This window comes from Mus caroli, unplaced genomic scaffold (assembly GCF_978045245.1).
Source record: "Mus caroli unplaced genomic scaffold, Mus_caroli_1 scaffold_8, whole genome shotgun sequence".
Lineage (NCBI taxonomy): Eukaryota > Metazoa > Chordata > Mammalia > Rodentia > Muridae > Mus > Mus caroli.
This window is the reverse complement of record NW_028227263.1, coordinates 87,466,828-87,484,192: the sequence shown is the minus strand read 5'-3', so window position 1 is coordinate 87,484,192 and position 17,365 is coordinate 87,466,828. Positions and strand designations below refer to the sequence as shown.

The 17,365-nt window shown below is 47.9% G+C and overlaps 1 long non-coding RNA gene and 7 other non-coding genes across 8 annotated transcripts; all 8 read right to left on the bottom strand.

The window, feature by feature from the left end:
- Positions 1 to 883: 883 nt before the first annotated feature.
- Positions 884 to 977, bottom strand: LOC147003116 (small nucleolar RNA SNORD116). The gene has a single exon (XR_015048314.1). It is a non-coding gene; the product is annotated as a small nucleolar RNA SNORD116 (small nucleolar RNA).
- A 2,463-nt stretch (positions 978 to 3,440) lies between these two features.
- Positions 3,441 to 3,534, bottom strand: LOC147003115 (small nucleolar RNA SNORD116). Its single transcript, XR_015048313.1, has one exon. It is a non-coding gene; the product is annotated as a small nucleolar RNA SNORD116 (small nucleolar RNA).
- Positions 3,535 to 5,997: 2,463 nt separating this feature from the next.
- On the bottom strand, positions 5,998 to 6,091 carry LOC147003114 (small nucleolar RNA SNORD116). Its single transcript, XR_015048301.1, has one exon. It is a non-coding gene; the product is annotated as a small nucleolar RNA SNORD116 (small nucleolar RNA).
- Positions 6,092 to 8,550: 2,459 nt separating this feature from the next.
- On the bottom strand, positions 8,551 to 8,644 carry LOC147003113 (small nucleolar RNA SNORD116). Its single transcript, XR_015048300.1, has one exon. It is a non-coding gene; the product is annotated as a small nucleolar RNA SNORD116 (small nucleolar RNA).
- Positions 8,645 to 11,101: 2,457 nt separating this feature from the next.
- Positions 11,102 to 11,195, bottom strand: LOC147003112 (small nucleolar RNA SNORD116). The gene has a single exon (XR_015048299.1). It is a non-coding gene; the product is annotated as a small nucleolar RNA SNORD116 (small nucleolar RNA).
- A 278-nt stretch (positions 11,196 to 11,473) lies between these two features.
- On the bottom strand, positions 11,474 to 16,636 carry LOC147003109 (uncharacterized). Its single transcript, XR_015047743.1, has 3 exons — positions 16,537 to 16,636; positions 14,010 to 14,156; positions 11,474 to 11,596 (listed from the first exon to the last, which is right to left on the bottom strand). It is a non-coding gene; the product is annotated as an uncharacterized LOC147003109 (long non-coding RNA).
- On the bottom strand, positions 13,662 to 13,755 carry LOC147003111 (small nucleolar RNA SNORD116). The gene has a single exon (XR_015048298.1). It is a non-coding gene; the product is annotated as a small nucleolar RNA SNORD116 (small nucleolar RNA).
- Positions 16,189 to 16,282, bottom strand: LOC147003110 (small nucleolar RNA SNORD116). The gene has a single exon (XR_015048323.1). It is a non-coding gene; the product is annotated as a small nucleolar RNA SNORD116 (small nucleolar RNA).
- Positions 16,637 to 17,365: the final 729 nt, after the last annotated feature.

Here is a 17,365-nt window from a genome sequence, read left to right as displayed (position 1 = left end):
CTCTAATTTAGAGGGTCCCTCACCAAGATGTTTCTCCTAAGGCTGTGGATGCAAGAAATCTTCCTAGACTTTCCCTTTGACCTTGCCAAGGAGGCTGCCAAGAAAGTCCAAACATTCCAAGGATATCCCTTCAACAACTTCCAAAGAAACAGAACCTACCCAAGAGGAGATTCCTACAAATGTTCTTTCAAAAAACCTATTGAGACACAGGTCTGTAAGTCTCATGCTTCCACCGAGTCCATCAAAGTGCTATCAGTCCTGGTACACAGGTAAGTGTTTAAATGTGGTGCAATCTGACCAGTGAGGTGCCTGTCACCACCTCCATTGCTTAGCTCCTTCTCTATTTCCAAGGCAATTGCCCGAGAATCTTACAAGCCACCAGGGACACAGAGGCTTCTGTTCACCACCTGAACAGACCACAGTCACATTGTCTCAGTTACCTGCTACTGGGTCAAGCTACAATCTACCTGCAGCCTGAAATCTATTGACTCTCTAAAGCAATGCAACAGGGTTAAAATTCATATCAGGGCTTCTGAGAAGCCTGAATCCACTGCCAGATATTACCATGTGAAGAACCAAACTTTGGTGCCACTGCCACTGCTACTTTTGCCTCACAGTCTACTTTCCACAATGGCTAGGGCCCTATCCTTGGACCTAGCACGACTCCCTAATGAGTATCTGCCAAGCATCTCCTTAACAGCAAAGTGAGCATGCCACCTGAGCTTTAGGAGCTGCTGTGTCCTACGCCATGCTTTTTGGCAGAGTAGGGCAAGCACACACCTGTCTCTGCAGACTCTGGCTAGAGCCCGAAGAAGTCAAGAACAATGGAGTGGATGGGCAGCCTGTGCCTGACGCCCATAGCACCTGGGAGACCCAAGATGCTGGACCTCAGTCCCAATGAGAGTGGCGGTACAGAATTTTCACTCATTTTGTTCAGCTTTTCCAAGGAATGTTTGACTGGGAATCATCATAGATCCAAGCACATGGAGTGCATTGCACAAAGTGGTTCCGGTACTCTGGAATGCTCTGGCTTTGGGGAGAGCAAGGGACTGCAAGACATTGCCCATACACTGCCAGGGGACAATGGGCCGAAGCTCCAAACCTGGGAGAAACCAGAGGCCCTAAGCATGCTCCATATCCCGAAGGGACTGGACGTACAGATGGCAGCAGTTCCCTGCTCCTCCAAGACCAGGACACCTTGAATACATGCAGCAATTCCCATGTTCCTTACCTTTTAACTCAGGTGAACTAGGGCAAGTCAGCCACACCACAACTCTTTGCTGGAGACTCAGTTGGAAGACATCAACACTCAGCCAAAGTTGTGGGGCCATTTCCTCTGTATGTTGCCCATGGACCATGCTGGAAAGGGAATGCAACCCTGTGAAGACAGCACAGAGAACATGCTACCATTACAGTGGGACCCATGCAAAACCAGATGGATTATGGGCTTACCATGTACTATGGGCTTGTCATAGCTCACAGGCACCCTCAACACTCCTGCTCTTACCAACCTCTTCACACTGCCCTTCCAGATCTCCTTTGCTTTTACTCTCAGGCCTTGGATGTGAACATGCCATGCCCTTGGCTCTCAGTGCTTGCTGGGTCCTCAGCTCACTCTAAGGACTTAAGGATGATATGTGAGTTGAAATACAGCTACTCAACACTTTCCCTAAAGTCCAGGCCATCAACTACCTCCACCAGTGTCCTGAGAATGTTCTCAAGGGAATGAGAGCATCTCTCCAAGCATCCAGTCCGAAACAGCTAATAACAAGGCCAATCACTGGTCCACTTGGCTATGCTGAGGAACAATTTGGATGCAGCTCTGAATAAGTTCTCCAGCAAAATTGGGCCTCATTGGATATCTAAGCCAACTAATTTTGATCCTTCCATCATGGCTCCAGTCCTTCTCTGATCAATACATCTGGGTCTTTGCATGAGGCCAAGTCAAACTCCTCTGAGGCTTCAAAATTCCAGCTCCTGGGTAGCAAGCTTAATTGGGCCCAGAAGATAACACTTCTCTCTCTCTCTCTCTCTCTCTCTCTCTCTCTCTCTCTCTCTCTCTCTCTCTCTCTCTCTCTCTCTCTCTCTCTCTCTCTCTCTCTCTCCCCCTCTCTCAGTCTTTTACCCCTTGACTTTTCCTTGCCCATGGAAGCTAGTACCTATTTCTGTCCACCTGTCCAGTGCTCATTTAGTCTGTTGTGAAGACTTCCTCCTATCTCAAGAGATTGCTTTTGGGCATCCACCCTGCATTGATCTCTTCCTGGGAAAACTTTTCACACCATCCTGTACAGCTTCCCACACTGAAGCTCAAAAATCCCATTGTGCTGAACTATCCCAGGACAGGATACCACGTGAATGGAATCATCTTAGTGTATCAAATTCACTCTGCATCCAAGAACTCATTTTCTCCTTGACATTTCTCGTGAGCATGGGTCTAGGGTGGATTTGCAAAACACCATGTGCTCCATTGCAACCTCCTTCCTATGCACATTAGCAACTTGTCTTTACAGAAGATCATGCCCAAAAGTCGAAAAGAAATGTCCCATGACACCTTGGTCTCTAATTTAGAGGGTCCCTCACCAAGATGTTTCTCCTAAGGCTGTGGATGCAAGAAATCTTCCTAGACTTTCCCTTTGACCTTGCCAAGGAGGCTGCCAAGAAAGTCCAAACATTCCAAGGATATCCCTTCAACAACTTCCAAAGAAACAGAACCTACCCAAGAGGAGATTCCTACAAATGTTCTTTCAAAAAACCTATTGAGACACAGGTCTGTAAGTCTCATGCTTCCACCGAGTCCATCAAAGTGCTATCAGTCCTGGTACACAGGTAAGTGTTTAAATTTGGTGCAATCTGACCAGTGAGGTGCCTGTCACCACCTCCATTGCTTAGCTCCTTCTCTATTTCCAAGGCAATTGCCCGAGAATCTTACAAGCCACCAGGGACACAGAGGCTTCTGTTCACCACCTGAACAGACCACAGTCACATTGTCTCAGTTACCTGCTACTGGGTCAAGCTACAATCTACCTGCAGCCTGAAATCTATTGACTCTCTAAAGCAATGCAACAGGGTTAAAATTCATATCAGGGCTTCTGAGAAGCCTGAATCCACTGCCAGATATTACCATGTGAAGAACCAAACTTTGGTGCCACTGCCACTGCTACTTTTGCCTCACAGTCTACTTTCCACAATGGCTAGGGCCCTATCCTTGGACCTAGCACGACTCCCTAATGAGTATCTGCCAAGCATCTCCTTAACAGCAAATTGAGCATGCCACCTGAGCTTTAGGAGCTGCTGTGTCCTACGCCATGCTTTTTGGCAGAGTAGGGCAAGCACACACCTGTCTCTGCAGACTCTGGCTAGAGCCCGAAGAAGTCAAGAACAATGGAGTGGATGGGCAGCCTGTGCCTGACGCCCATAGCACCTGGGAGACCCAAGATGCTGGACCTCAGTCCCAATGAGAGTGGCGGTACAGAATTTTCACTCATTTTGTTCAGCTTTTCCAAGGAATGTTTGACTGGGAATCATCATAGATCCAAGCACATGGAGTGCATTGCACAAAGTGGTTCCGGTACTCTGGAATGCTCTGGCTTTGGGGAGAGCAAGGGACTGCAAGACATTGCCCATACACTGCCAGGGGACAATGGGCCGAAGCTCCAAACCTGGGAGAAACCAGAGGCCCTAAGCATGCTCCATATCCCGAAGGGACTGGACGTACAGATGGCAGCAGTTCCCTGCTCCTCCAAGACCAGGACACCTTGAATACATGCAGCAATTCCCATGTTCCTTACCTTTTAACTCAGGTGAACTAGGGCAAGTCAGCCACACCACAACTCTTTGCTGGAGACTCAGTTGGAAGACATCAACACTCAGCCAAAGTTGTGGGGCCATTTCCTCTGTATGTTGCCCATGGACCATGCTGGAAAGGGAATGCAACCCTGTGAAGACAGCACAGAGAACATGCTACCATTACAGTGGGACCCATGCAAAACCAGATGGATTATGGGCTTACCATGTACTATGGGCTTGTCATAGCTCACAGGCACCCTCAACACTCCTGCTCTTACCAACCTCTTCACACTGCCCTTCCAGATCTCCTTTGCTTTTACTCTCAGGCCTTGGATGTGAAAATGCCATGCCCTTGGCTCTCAGTGCTTGCTGGGTCCTCAGCTCACTCTAAGGACTTAAGGATGATATGTGAGTTGAAATACAGCTACTCAACACTTTCCCTAAAGTCCAGGCCATCAACTACCTCCACCAGTGTCCTGAGAATGTTCTCAAGGGAATGAGAGCATCTCTCCAAGCATCCAGTCCGAAACAGCTAATAACAAGGCCAATCACTGGTCCACTTGGCTATGCTGAGGAACAATTTGGATGCAGCTCTGAATAAGTTCTCCAGCAAAATTGGGCCTCATTGGATATCTAAGCCAACTAATTTTGATCCTTCCATCATGGCTCCAGTCCTTCTCTGATCAATACATCTGGGTCTTTGCATGAGGCCAAGTCAAACTCCTCTGAGGCTTCAAAATTCCAGCTCCTGGGTAGCAAGCTTAATTGGGCCCAGAAGATAACACTTCTCTCTCTCTCTCTCTCTCTCTCTCTCTCTCTCTCTCTCTCTCTCTCTCTCTCTCTCTCTCTCTCTCTCTCTCTCTCTCTCTCTCTCTCCCCCTCTCTCAGTCTTTTACCCCTTGACTTTTCCTTGCCCATGGAAGCTAGTACCTATTTCTGTCCACCTGTCCAGTGCTCATTTAGTCTGTTGTGAAGACTTCCTCCTATCTCAAGAGATTGCTTTTGGGCATCCACCCTGCATTGATCTCTTCCTGGGAAAACTTTTCACACCATCCTGTACAGCTTCCCACACTGAAGCTCAAAAATCCCATTGTGCTGAACTATCCCAGGACAGGATACCACGTGAATGGAATCATCTTAGTGTATCAAATTCACTCTGCATCCAAGAACTCATTTTCTCCTTGACATTTCTCGTGAGCATGGGTCTAGGGTGGATTTGCAAAACACCATGTGCTCCATTGCAACCTCCTTCCTATGCACATTAGCAACTTGTCTTTACAGAAGATCATGCCCAAAAGTCGAAAAGAAATGTCCCATGACACCTTGGTCTCTAATTTAGAGGGTCCCTCACCAAGATGTTTCTCCTAAGGCTGTGGATGCAAGAAATCTTCCTAGACTTTCCCTTTGACCTTGCCAAGGAGGCTGCCAAGAAAGTCCAAACATTCCAAGGATATCCCTTCAACAACTTCCAAAGAAACAGAACCTACCCAAGAGGAGATTCCTACAAATGTTCTTTCAAAAAACCTATTGAGACACAGGTCTGTAAGTCTCATGCTTCCACCGAGTCCATCAAAGTGCTATCAGTCCTGGTACACAGGTAATTGTTTAAATGTGGTGCAATCTGACCAGTGAGGTGCCTGTCAACACCTCCATTGCTTAGCTCCTTCTCTATTTCCAAGGCAATTGCCCGAGAATCTTACAAGCCACCAGGGACACAGAGGCTTCTGTTCACCACCTGAACAGACCACAGTCACATTGTCTCAGTTACCTGCTACTGGGTCAAGCTACAATCTACCTGCAGCCTGAAATCTATTGACTCTCTAAAGCAATGCAACAGGGTTAAAATTCATATCAGGGCTTCTGAGAAGCCTGAATCCACTGCCAGATATTACCATGTGAAGAACCAAACTTTGGTGCCACTGCCACTGCTACTTTTGCCTCACAGTCTACTTTCCACAATGGCTTGGGCCCTATCCTTGGACCTAGCACGACTCCCTAATGAGTATCTGCCAAGCATCTCCTTAACAGCAAAGTGAGCATGCCACCTGAGCTTTAGGAGCTGCTGTGTCCTACGCCATGCTTTTTGGCAGAGTAGGGCAAGCACACACCTGTCTCTGCAGACTCTGGCTAGAGCCCGAAGAAGTCAAGAACAATGGAGTGGATGGGCAGCCTGTGCCTGACGCCCATAGCACCTGGGAGACCCAAGATGCTGGACCTCAGTCCCGATGAGAGTGGCGGTACAGAATTTTCACTCATTTTGTTCAGCTTTTCCAAGGAATGTTTGACTGGGAATCATCATAGATCCAAGCACATGGAGTGCATTGCACAAAGTGGTTCCGGTACTCTGGAATGCTCTGGCTTTGGGGAGAGCAAGGGACTGCAAGACATTGCCCATACACTGCCAGGGGACAATGGGCCGAAGCTCCAAACCTGGGAGAAACCAGAGGCCCTAAGCATGCTCCATATCCCGAAGGGACTGGACGTACAGATGGCAGCAGTTCCCTGCTCCTCCAAGACCAGGACACCTTGAATACATGCAGCAATTCCCATGTTCCTTACCTTTTAACTCAGGTGAACTAGGGCAAGTCAGCCACACCACAACTCTTTGCTGGAGACTCAGTTGGAAGACATCAACACTCAGCCAAAGTTGTGGGGCCATTTCCTCTGTATGTTGCCCATGGACCATGCTGGAAAGGGAATGCAACCCTGTGAAGACAGCACAGAGAACATGCTACCATTACAGTGGGACCCATGCAAAACCAGATGGATTATGGGCTTACCATGTACTATGGGCTTGTCATAGCTCACAGGCACCCTCAACACTCCTGCTCTTACCAACCTCTTCACACTGCCCTTCCAGATCTCCTTTGCTTTTACTCTCAGGCCTTGGATGTGAACATGCCATGCCCTTGGCTCTCAGTGCTTGCTGGGTCCTCAGCTCACTCTAAGGACTTAAGGATGATATGTGAGTTGAAATACAGCTACTCAACACTTTCCCTAAAGTCCAGGCCATCAACTACCTCCACCAGTGTCCTGAGAATGTTCTCAAGGGAATGAGAGCATCTCTCCAAGCATCCAGTCCGAAACAGCTAATAACAAGGCCAATCACTGGTCCACTTGGCTATGCTGAGGAACAATTTGGATGCAGCTCTGAATAAGTTCTCCAGCAAAATTGGGCCTCATTGGATATCTAAGCCAACTAATTTTGATCCTTCCATCATGGCTCCAGTCCTTCTCTGATCAATACATCTGGGTCTTTGCATGAGGCCAAGTCAAACTCCTCTGAGGCTTCAAAATTCCAGCTCCTGGGTAGCAAGCTTAATTGGGCCCAGAAGATAACACTTCTCTCTCTCTCTCTCTCTCTCTCTCTCTCTCTCTCTCTCTCTCTCTCTCTCTCTCTCTCTCTCTCTCTCTCTCTCTCTCTCTCTCCCCCTCTCTCAGTCTTTTACCCCTTGACTTTTCCTTGCCCATGGAAGCTAGTACCTATTTCTGTCCACCTGTCCAGTGCTCATTTAGTCTGTTGTGAAGACTTCCTCCTATCTCAAGAGATTGCTTTTGGGCATCCACCCTGCATTGATCTCTTCCTGGGAAAACTTTTCACACCATCCTGTACAGCTTCCCACACTGAAGCTCAAAAATCCCATTGTGCTGAACTATCCCAGGACAGGATACCACGTGAATGGAATCATCTTAGTGTATCAAATTCACTCTGCATCCAAGAACTCATTTTCTCCTTGACATTTCTCGTGAGCATGGGTCTAGGGTGGATTTGCAAAACACCATGTGCCCCATTGCAACCTCCTTCCTATGCACATTAGCAACTTCTCTTTACAGAAGATCATGCCCAAAAGTCGAAAAGAAATGTCCCATGACACCTTGGTCTCTAATTTAGAGGGTCCCTCACCAAGATGTTTCTCCTAAGGCTGTGGATGCAAGAAATCTTCCTAGACTTTCCCTTTGACCTTGCCAAGGAGGCTGCCAAGAAAGTCCAAACATTCCAAGGATATCCCTTCAACAACTTCCAAAGAAACAGAACCTACCCAAGAGGAGATTCCTACAAATGTTCTTTCAAAAAACCTATTGAGACACAGGTCTGTAAGTCTCATGCTTCCACCGAGTCCATCAAAGTGCTATCAGTCCTGGTACACAGGTAATTGTTTAAATGTGGTGCAATCTGACCAGTGAGGTGCCTGTCACCACCTCCATTGCTTAGCTCCTTCTCTATTTCCAAGGCAATTGCCCGAGAATCTTACAAGCCACCAGGGACACAGAGGCTTCTGTTCACCACCTGAACAGACCACAGTCACATTGTCTCAGTTACCTGCTACTGGGTCAAGCTACAATCTACCTGCAGCCTGAAATCTATTGACTCTCTAAAGCAATGCAACAGGGTTAAAATTCATATCAGGGCTTCTGAGAAGCCTGAATCCACTGCCAGATATTACCATGTGAAGAACCAAACTTTGGTGCCACTGCCACTGCTACTTTTGCCTCACAGTCTACTTTCCACAATGGCTTGGGCCCTATCCTTGGACCTAGCACGACTCCCTAATGAGTATCTGCCAAGCATCTCCTTAACAGCAAAGTGAGCATGCCACCTGAGCTTTAGGAGCTGCTGTGTCCTACGCCATGCTTTTTGGCAGAGTAGGGCAAGCACACACCTGTCTCTGCAGACTCTGGCTAGAGCCCGAAGAAGTCAAGAACAATGGAGTGGATGGGCAGCCTGTGCCTGACGCCCATAGCACCTGGGAGATCCAAGATGCTGGACCTCAGTCCCGATGAGAGTGGCGGTACAGAATTTTCACTCATTTTGTTCAGCTTTTCCAAGGAATGTTTGACTGGGAATCATCATAGATCCAAGCACATGGAGTGCATTGCACAAAGTGGTTCCGGTACTCTGGAATGCTCTGGCTTTGGGGAGAGCAAGGGACTGCAAGACATTGCCCATACACTGCCAGGGGACAATGGGCCGAAGCTCCAAACCTGGGAGAAACCAGAGGCCCTAAGCATGCTCCATATCCCGAAGGGACTGGACGTACAGATGGCAGCAGTTCCCTGCTCCTCCAAGACCAGGACACCTTGAATACATGCAGCAATTCCCATGTTCCTTACCTTTTAACTCAGGTGAACTAGGGCAAGTCAGCCACACCACAACTCTTTGCTGGAGACTCAGTTGGAAGACATCAACACTCAGCCAAAGTTGTGGGGCCATTTCCTCTGTATGTTGCCCATGGACCATGCTGGAAAGGGAATGCAACCCTGTGAAGACAGCACAGAGAACATGCTACCATTACAGTGGGACCCATGCAAAACCAGATGGATTATGGGCTTACCATGTACTATGGGCTTGTCATAGCTCACAGGCACCCTCAACACTCCTGCTCTTACCAACCTCTTCACACTGCCCTTCCAGATCTCCTTTGCTTTTACTCTCAGGCCTTGGATGTGAACATGCCATGCCCTTGGCTCTCAGTGCTTGCTGGGTCCTCAGCTCACTCTAAGGACTTAAGGATGATATGTGAGTTGAAATACAGCTACTCAACACTTTCCCTAAAGTCCAGGCCATCAACTACCTCCACCAGTGTCCTGAGAATGTTCTCAAGGGAATGAGAGCATCTCTCCAAGCATCCAGTCCGAAACAGCTAATAACAAGGCCAATCACTGGTCCACTTGGCTATGCTGAGGAACAATTTGGATGCAGCTCTGAATAAGTTCTCCAGCAAAATTGGGCCTCATTGGATATCTAAGCCAACTAATTTTGATCCTTCCATCATGGCTCCAGTCCTTCTCTGATCAATACATCTGGGTCTTTGCATGAGGCCAAGTCAAACTCCTCTGAGGCTTCAAAATTCCAGCTCTTGGGTAGCAAGCTTAATTGGGCCCAGAAGATAACACTTCTCTCTCTCTCTCTCTCTCTCTCTCTCTCTCTCTCTCTCTCTCTCTCTCTCTCTCTCTCTCTCTCTCTCTCTCTCTCTCTCTCCCCCTCTCTCAGTCTTTTACCCCTTGACTTTTCCTTGCCCATGGAAGCTAGTACCTATTTCTGTCCACCTGTCCAGTGCTCATTTAGTCTGTTGTGAAGACTTCCTCCTATCTCAAGAGATTGCTTTTGGGCATCCACCCTGCATTGATCTCTTCCTGGGAAAACTTTTCACACCATCCTGTACAGCTTCCCACACTGAAGCTCAAAAATCCCATTGTGCTGAACTATCCCAGGACAGGATACCACGTGAATGGAATCATCTTAGTGTATCAAATTCACTCTGCATCCAAGAACTCATTTTCTCCTTGACATTTCTCGTGAGCATGGGTCTAGGGTGGATTTGCAAAACACCATGTGCCCCATTGCAACCTCCTTCCTATGCACATTAGCAACTTCTCTTTACAGAAGATCATGCCCAAAAGTCGAAAAGAAATGTCCCATGACACCTTGGTCTCTAATTTAGAGGGTCCCTCACCAAGATGTTTCTCCTAAGGCTGTGGATGCAAGAAATCTTCCTAGACTTTCCCTTTGACCTTGCCAAGGAGGCTGCCAAGAAAGTCCAAACATTCCAAGGATATCCCTTCAACAACTTCCAAAGAAACAGAACCTACCCAAGAGGAGATTCCTACAAATGTTCTTTCAAAAAACCTATTGAGACACAGGTCTGTAAGTCTCATGCTTCCACCGAGTCCATCAAAGTGCTATCAGTCCTGGTACACAGGTAAGTGTTTAAATGTGGTGCAATCTGACCAGTGAGGTGCCTGTCACCACCTCCATTGCTTAGCTCCTTCTCTATTTCCAAGGCAATTGCCCGAGAATCTTACAAGCCACCAGGGACACAGAGGCTTCTGTTTACCACCTGAACAGACCACAGTCACATTGTCTCAGTTACCTGCTACTGGGTCAAGCTACAATCTACCTGCAGCCTGAAATCTATTGACTCTCTAAAGCAATGCAACAGGGTTAAAATTCATATCAGGGCTTCTGAGAAGCCTGAATCCACTGCCAGATATTACCATGTGAAGAACCAAACTTTGGTGCCACTGCCACTGCTACTTTTGCCTCACAGTCTACTTTCCACAATGGCTTGGGCCCTATCCTTGGACCTAGCACGACTCCCTACTGAGTATCTGCCAAGCATCTCCTCAACAGCAAAGTGAGCATGCCACCTGAGCTTTAGGAGCTGCTGTGTCCTACGCCATGCTTTTTTGCAGAGTAGGGCAAGCACACACCTGTCTCTGCAGACTCTGGCTAGAGCCCGAAGAAGTCAAGAACAATGGAGTGGATGGGCAGCCTGTGCCTGACGCCCATAGCACCTGGGAGATCCAAGATGCTGGACCTCAGTCCCGATGAGAGTGGCGGTACAGAATTTTCACTCATTTTGTTCAGCTTTTCCAAGGAATGTTTGACTGGGAATCATCATAGATCCAAGCACATGGAGTGCATTGCACAAAGTGGTTCAGGTACTCTGGAAGGCTCTGGCTTTGGGGAGAGCAAGGGACTGCAAGACATTGCCCATACACTGCCAGGGGACAATGGGCCGAAGCTCCAAACCTGGGAGAAACCAGAGGCCCTAAGCATGCTCCATATCACGAAGGGACTGGACGTACAGATGGCAGCAGTTCCCTGCTCCTCCAAGACCAGGACACCTTGAATACATGCAGCAATTCCCATGTTCCTTACCTTTTAACTCAGGTGAACTAGGGCAAGTCAGCCACACCACAACTCTTTGCTGGAGACTCAGTTGGAAGACATCAACACTCAGCCAAAGTTGTGGGGCCATTTCCTCTGTATGTTGCCCATGGACCATGCTGGAAAGGGAATGCAACCCTGTGAAGACAGCACAGAGAACATGCTACCATTACAGTGGGACCCATGCAAAACCAGATGGATTATGGGCTTACCATGTACTATGGGCTTGTCATAGCTCACAGGCACCCTCAACACTCCTGCTCTTACCAACCTCTTCACACTGCCCTTCCAGATCTCCTTTGCTTTTACTCTCAGGCCTTGGATGTGAACATGCCATGCCCTTGGCTCTCAGTGCTTGCTGGGTCCTCAGCTCACTCTAAGGACTTAAGGATGATATGTGAGTTGAAATACAGCTACTCAACACTTTCCCTAAAGTCCAGGCCATCAACTACCTCCACCAGTGTCCTGAGAATGTTCTCAAGGGAATAAGAGCATCTCTCCAGGCATCCAGTCCGAAACAGCAAATAACAAGGCCAATCACTGGTCCACTTGGCTATGCTGATGAACAATTTGGATGCAGCTCTGAATAAGTTCTCCAGCAAAATTGGGCCTCATTGGATATCTAAGCCAACTAATTTTGATCCTTCCAACATGGCTCCAGTCCTTCTCTGATCAATACATCTGGGTCTTTGCATGAGGCAAAGTCAAACTCCTCTGAGGCTTCAAAATTCCAGCTCCTGGGTAGCAAGCTTAATTGGGCCCAGAAGATAACACTTCTCTCTCTCTCTCTCTCTCTCTCTCTCTCTCTCTCTCTCTCTCTCTCTCTCTCTCTCTCTCTCTCTCTCTCTCTCTCTCTCTCTCTCTCCCCCTCTCTCTCAGTCTTTTACCCCTTGACTTTTCCTTACCCATGGAATCTAGTACCTATTTCTGTCCACCTGTCCAGTGCTCATTTAGTCTGTTGTGAAGACTTCCTCCTATCTCAAGGGATTGCTTTTGGCCATCCACCCTGCATTGATCTCTTCCTGGGAAAACTTCTCACACCATCCTATACAGCTTCCCACACTGAAGCTCAAAAATCCCATTGTGCTGTACTATCCATGGCCAGGATACTACGTGAATGGAATCATCTTAGTGTATCAAATTCACTCTGCATCCAAGAACTCATTTTCTCCTTGACATTTCCCGTGTGCATGGGTCTAGGGTGGATTTGCAAAACACCATGTGCCCCATTGCAACCTCCTTCCTATGCACATTAGCAACTTGTCTTTCCAGAAGATCATGCCCAAAAGTCGAAAAGAAATGTCCCATGACACCTTGGTCTCTAATTTAGAGGGTCTCTCACCAAGATGTTTCTCCTAAGGCTGTGGATGCAAGAAATCTTCCTAGACTTTCCCTTTGACCTTGCCAAGGAGGCTGCCAAGAAAGTCCAAACATTCCAAGGATATCCCTTCAACAACTTCCAAAGCAACAGAACCTACCCAAGAGGAGATTCCTACAAATGTTCTTTCAAAAAACCTATTGAGACACAGGTCTGTAAGTCTCATGCTTCCACCGAGTCCATCAAAGTGCTATCAGTCCTGGTACACAGGTAAGTGTTTAAATGTGGTGCAATCTGACCAGTGAGGTGCCTGTCACCACCTCCATTGCTTAGCTCCTTCTCTATTTCCAAGGCAATTGCCCGAGAATCTTACAAGCCACCAGGGACACAGAGGCTTCTGTTCACCACCTGAACAGACCACAGTCACATTGTCTCAGTTACCTGCTACTGGGTCAAGCTACAATCTACCTGCAGCCTGAAATCTATTGACTCTCTAAAGCAATGCAACAGGGTTAAAATTCATATCAGGGCTTCTGAGAAGCCTGAATCCACTGCCAGATATTACCATGTGAAGAACCAAACTTTGGTGCCACTGCCACTGCTACTTTTGCCTCACAGTCTACTTTCCACAATGGCTTGGGCCCTATCCTTGGACCTAGCACGACTCCCTACTGAGTATCTGCCAAGCATCTCCTCAACAGCAAAGTGAGCATGCCACCTGAGCTTTAGGAGCTGCTGTGTCCTACGCCATGCTTTTTGGCAGAGTAGGGCAAGCACACACCTCTCTCTGCAGACTCTGGCTAGAGCCCGAAGAAGTCAAGAACAATGGAGTGGATGGGCAGCCTGTGCCTGACGCCCATAGCACCTTGGGAGATCCAAGATGTTGGACCTCAGTCCCGATGAGAGTGGCGGTACAGAATTTTCACTCATTTTGTTCAGCTTTTCCAAGGAATGTTTGACTGGGAATCATCATAGATCCAAGCACATGGAGTGCATTGCACAAAGTGGTTCAGGTACTCTGGAATGCTCTGGCTTTGGGGAGAGCAAGGGACTGCAAGACATTGCCCATACACTGCCAGGGGACAATGGGCCGAAGCTCCAAACCTGGGAGAAACCAGAGGCCCTAAGCATGCTCCATATCCCGAAGGGACTGGACGTACAGATGGCAGCAGTTCCCTGCTCCTCCAAGACCAGGACACCTTGAATACATGCAGCAATTCCCATGTTCCTTACCTTTTAACTCAGGTGAACTAGGGCAAGTCAGCCACACCACAACTATTTGCTGAAGACTCAGTTGGAAGACATCAACCCTCAGCCAAAGTTGTGGGGCCATTTCCTCTGTATGTTGCCCATGGACCATGCTGGAAAGGGAATGCAACCCTGTGAAGACAGCACAGAGAACATGCTACCATTACAGTGGGACCCATGCAAACCCAGATGGATTATGGGCTTACCATGTACTATGGGCTTGTCATAGCTCACAGGCACCCTCAACACTCCTGCTCTTACCAACCTCTTCACACTGCCCTTCCAGATCTCCTTTGCTTTTACTCTCAGGCCTTGGATGTGAACATGCCATGCCCTTGGCTCTCAGTGCTTGCTGGGTCCTCAGCTCACTCTAAGGACTTAAGGATGATATGTGAGTTGAAATACAGCTACTCAACACTTTCCCTAAAGTCCAGGCCATCAACTACCTCCACCAGTGTCCTGAGAATGTTCTCAAGGGAATGAGAGCATCTCTCCAAGCATCCAGTCCGAAACAGCTAATAACAAGGCCAATCACTGGTCCACTTGGCTATGCTGAGGAACAATTTGGATGCAGCTCTGAATAAGTTCTCCAGCAAAATTGGGCCTCATTGGATATCTAAGCCAACTAATTTTGATCCTTCCATCATGGCTCCAGTCCTTCTCTGATCAATACATCTGGGTCTTTGCATGAGGCAAAGTCAAACTCCTCTGAGGCTTCAAAATTCCAGCTCCTGGGTAGCAAGCTTAATTGGGCCCAGAAGATAACACTTCTCTCTCTCTCTCTCTCTCTCTCTCTCTCTCTCTCTCTCTCTCTCTCTCTCTCTCTCTCCCCCTCTCTCAGTCTTTTACCCCTTGACTTTTCCTTGCCCATGGAAGCTAGTACCTATTTCTGTCCACCTGTCCAGTGCTCATTTAGTCTGTTGTGAAGACTTCCTCCTATCTCAAGAGATTGCTTTTGGCCATCCACCCTGCATTGATCTCTTCCTGGGAAAACATCTCACACCATCCTGTACAGCTTCCCACACTGAAGCTCAAAAATCCCATTGTGCTGAACTATCCCAGGACAGGATACCACGTGAATGGAATCATCTTAGTGTATCAAATTCACTCTGCATCCAAGAACTCATTTTCTCCTTGACATTTCTCGTGAGCATGGGTCTAGGGTGGATTTGCAAAACACCATGTGCCCCATTGCAACCTCCTTCCTATGCACATTAGCAACTTGTCTTTCCAGAAGATCATGCCCAAAAGTCGAAAAGAAATGTCCCATGACACTTTGGTCTCTAATTTAGAGGGTCCCTCACCAAGATGTTTCTCCTAAGACTGTGGATGCAAGAAATCTTCCTAGACTTTCCCTTTGACCTTGCCAAGGAGCATGTCAAGAAAGTCCAAACATTCCAAGGATATCCCTTCAACAACTTCCAAAGAAACAGAACCTACCCAAGAGGAGATTCCTACAAATGTTCTTTCAAAAAACCTATTGAGACACAGGTCTGTAAGTCTCATGCTTCCACCGAGTCCATCAAAGTGCTATCAGTCCTGGTACACAGGTAAGTGTTTAAATGTGGTGCAATCTGACCAGTGAGGTGCCTGTCACCACCTCCATTGCTTAGCTCCTTCTCTATTTCCAAGGCAATTGCCCGAGAATCTTACAAGCCACCAGGGACACAGAGGCTTCTGTTCACCACCTGAACAGACCACAGTCACATTGTCTCAGTTACCTGCTACTGGGTCAAGCTACAATCTACCTGCAGCCTGAAATCTATTGACTCTCTAAAGCAATGCAACAGGGTTAAAATTCATATCAGGGCTTCTGAGAAGCCTGAATCCACTGCCAGATATTACCATGTGAAGAACCAAACTTTGGTGCCACTGCCACTGCTACTTTTGCCTCACAGTCTACTTTCCACAATGGCTTGGGCCCTATCCTTGGACCTAGCACGACTCCCTACTGAGTATCTGCCAATCATCTCCTCAACAGCAAAGTGAGCATGCCACCTGAGCTTTAGGAGCTGCTGTGTCCTACGCCATGCTTTTTGGCAGAGTAGGGCAAGCACACACCTGTCTCTGCAGACTCTGGCTAGAGCCCGAAGAAGTCAAGAACAATGGAGTGGATGGGCAGCCTGTGCCTGACGCCCATAGCACCTGGGAGACCCAAGATGCTGGACCTCAGTACCGATGAGAGATGCGGTATAGAATTTTCACTCATTTTGTTCAGCTTTTCCAAGGAATGTTTGACTGGGAATCATCATAGATCCAAGCACATGGAGTGCATTGCACAAAGTGGTTCCGGTACTCTGGAATGCTCTGGCTTTGGGGAGAGCAAGGGACTGCAAGACATTGCCCATACACTGCCAGGGGATAATGGGCCGAAGCTCCAAACCTGGCAGAAACCAGAGGCCCTAAGCATGCTCCATATCCCGAAGGGACTGGACGTATAGATGGCAGCAGTTCCCTGCTCCTCCAAGACCAGGACACCTTGAATACATGCAGCAATTCCCATGTTCCTTACCTTTTAACTCAGGTGAACTAGGGCAAGTCAGCCACACCAAAACTCTTTGCTGGAGACTCAGTTGGAAGACATCAACACTCAGCCAAAGTTGTGGGGCCATTTCCTCTGTATGTTGCCCATGGACCATGCTGGAAAGGGAATGCAACCCTGTGAAGACAGCACAGAGAACATGCTACCATTACAGTGGGACCCATGCAAAACCAGATGGATTATGGGCTTACCATGTACTATGGGCTTGTCATAGCTCACAGGCACCCTCAACACTCCTGCTCTTACCAACCTCTTCACACTGCCCTTCCAGATCTCCTTTGCTTTTACTCTCAGGCCTTGGATGTGAACATGCCATGCCCTTGGCTCTCAGTGCTTGCTGGGTCCTCAGCTCACTCTAAGGACTTAAGGATGATATGTGAGTTGAAATACAGCTACTCAACACTTTCCCTAAAGTCCAGGCCATCAACTACCTCCACCAGTGTCCTGAGAATGTTCTCAAGGGAATGAGAGCATCTCTCCAAGCATCCAGTCCGAAACAGCAAATAACAAGGCCAATCAATGGTCCACTTGGCTATGCTGAGGAACAATTTGGATGCAGCTCTGAATAAGTTCTCCAGCAAAATTGGGCCTCATTGGATATCTAAGCCAACTAATTTTGATCCTTCCATCATGGCTCCAGTCCTTCTCTGATCAATACATCTGGGTCTTTGCATGAGGCAAAGTCAAACTCCTCTGAGGCTTCAAAATTCCAGCTCCTGGGTAGCAAGCTTAATTGGGCCCAGAAGATAACACTTCTCTCTCTCTCTCTCTCTCTCTCTCTCTCTCTCTCTCTCTCTCT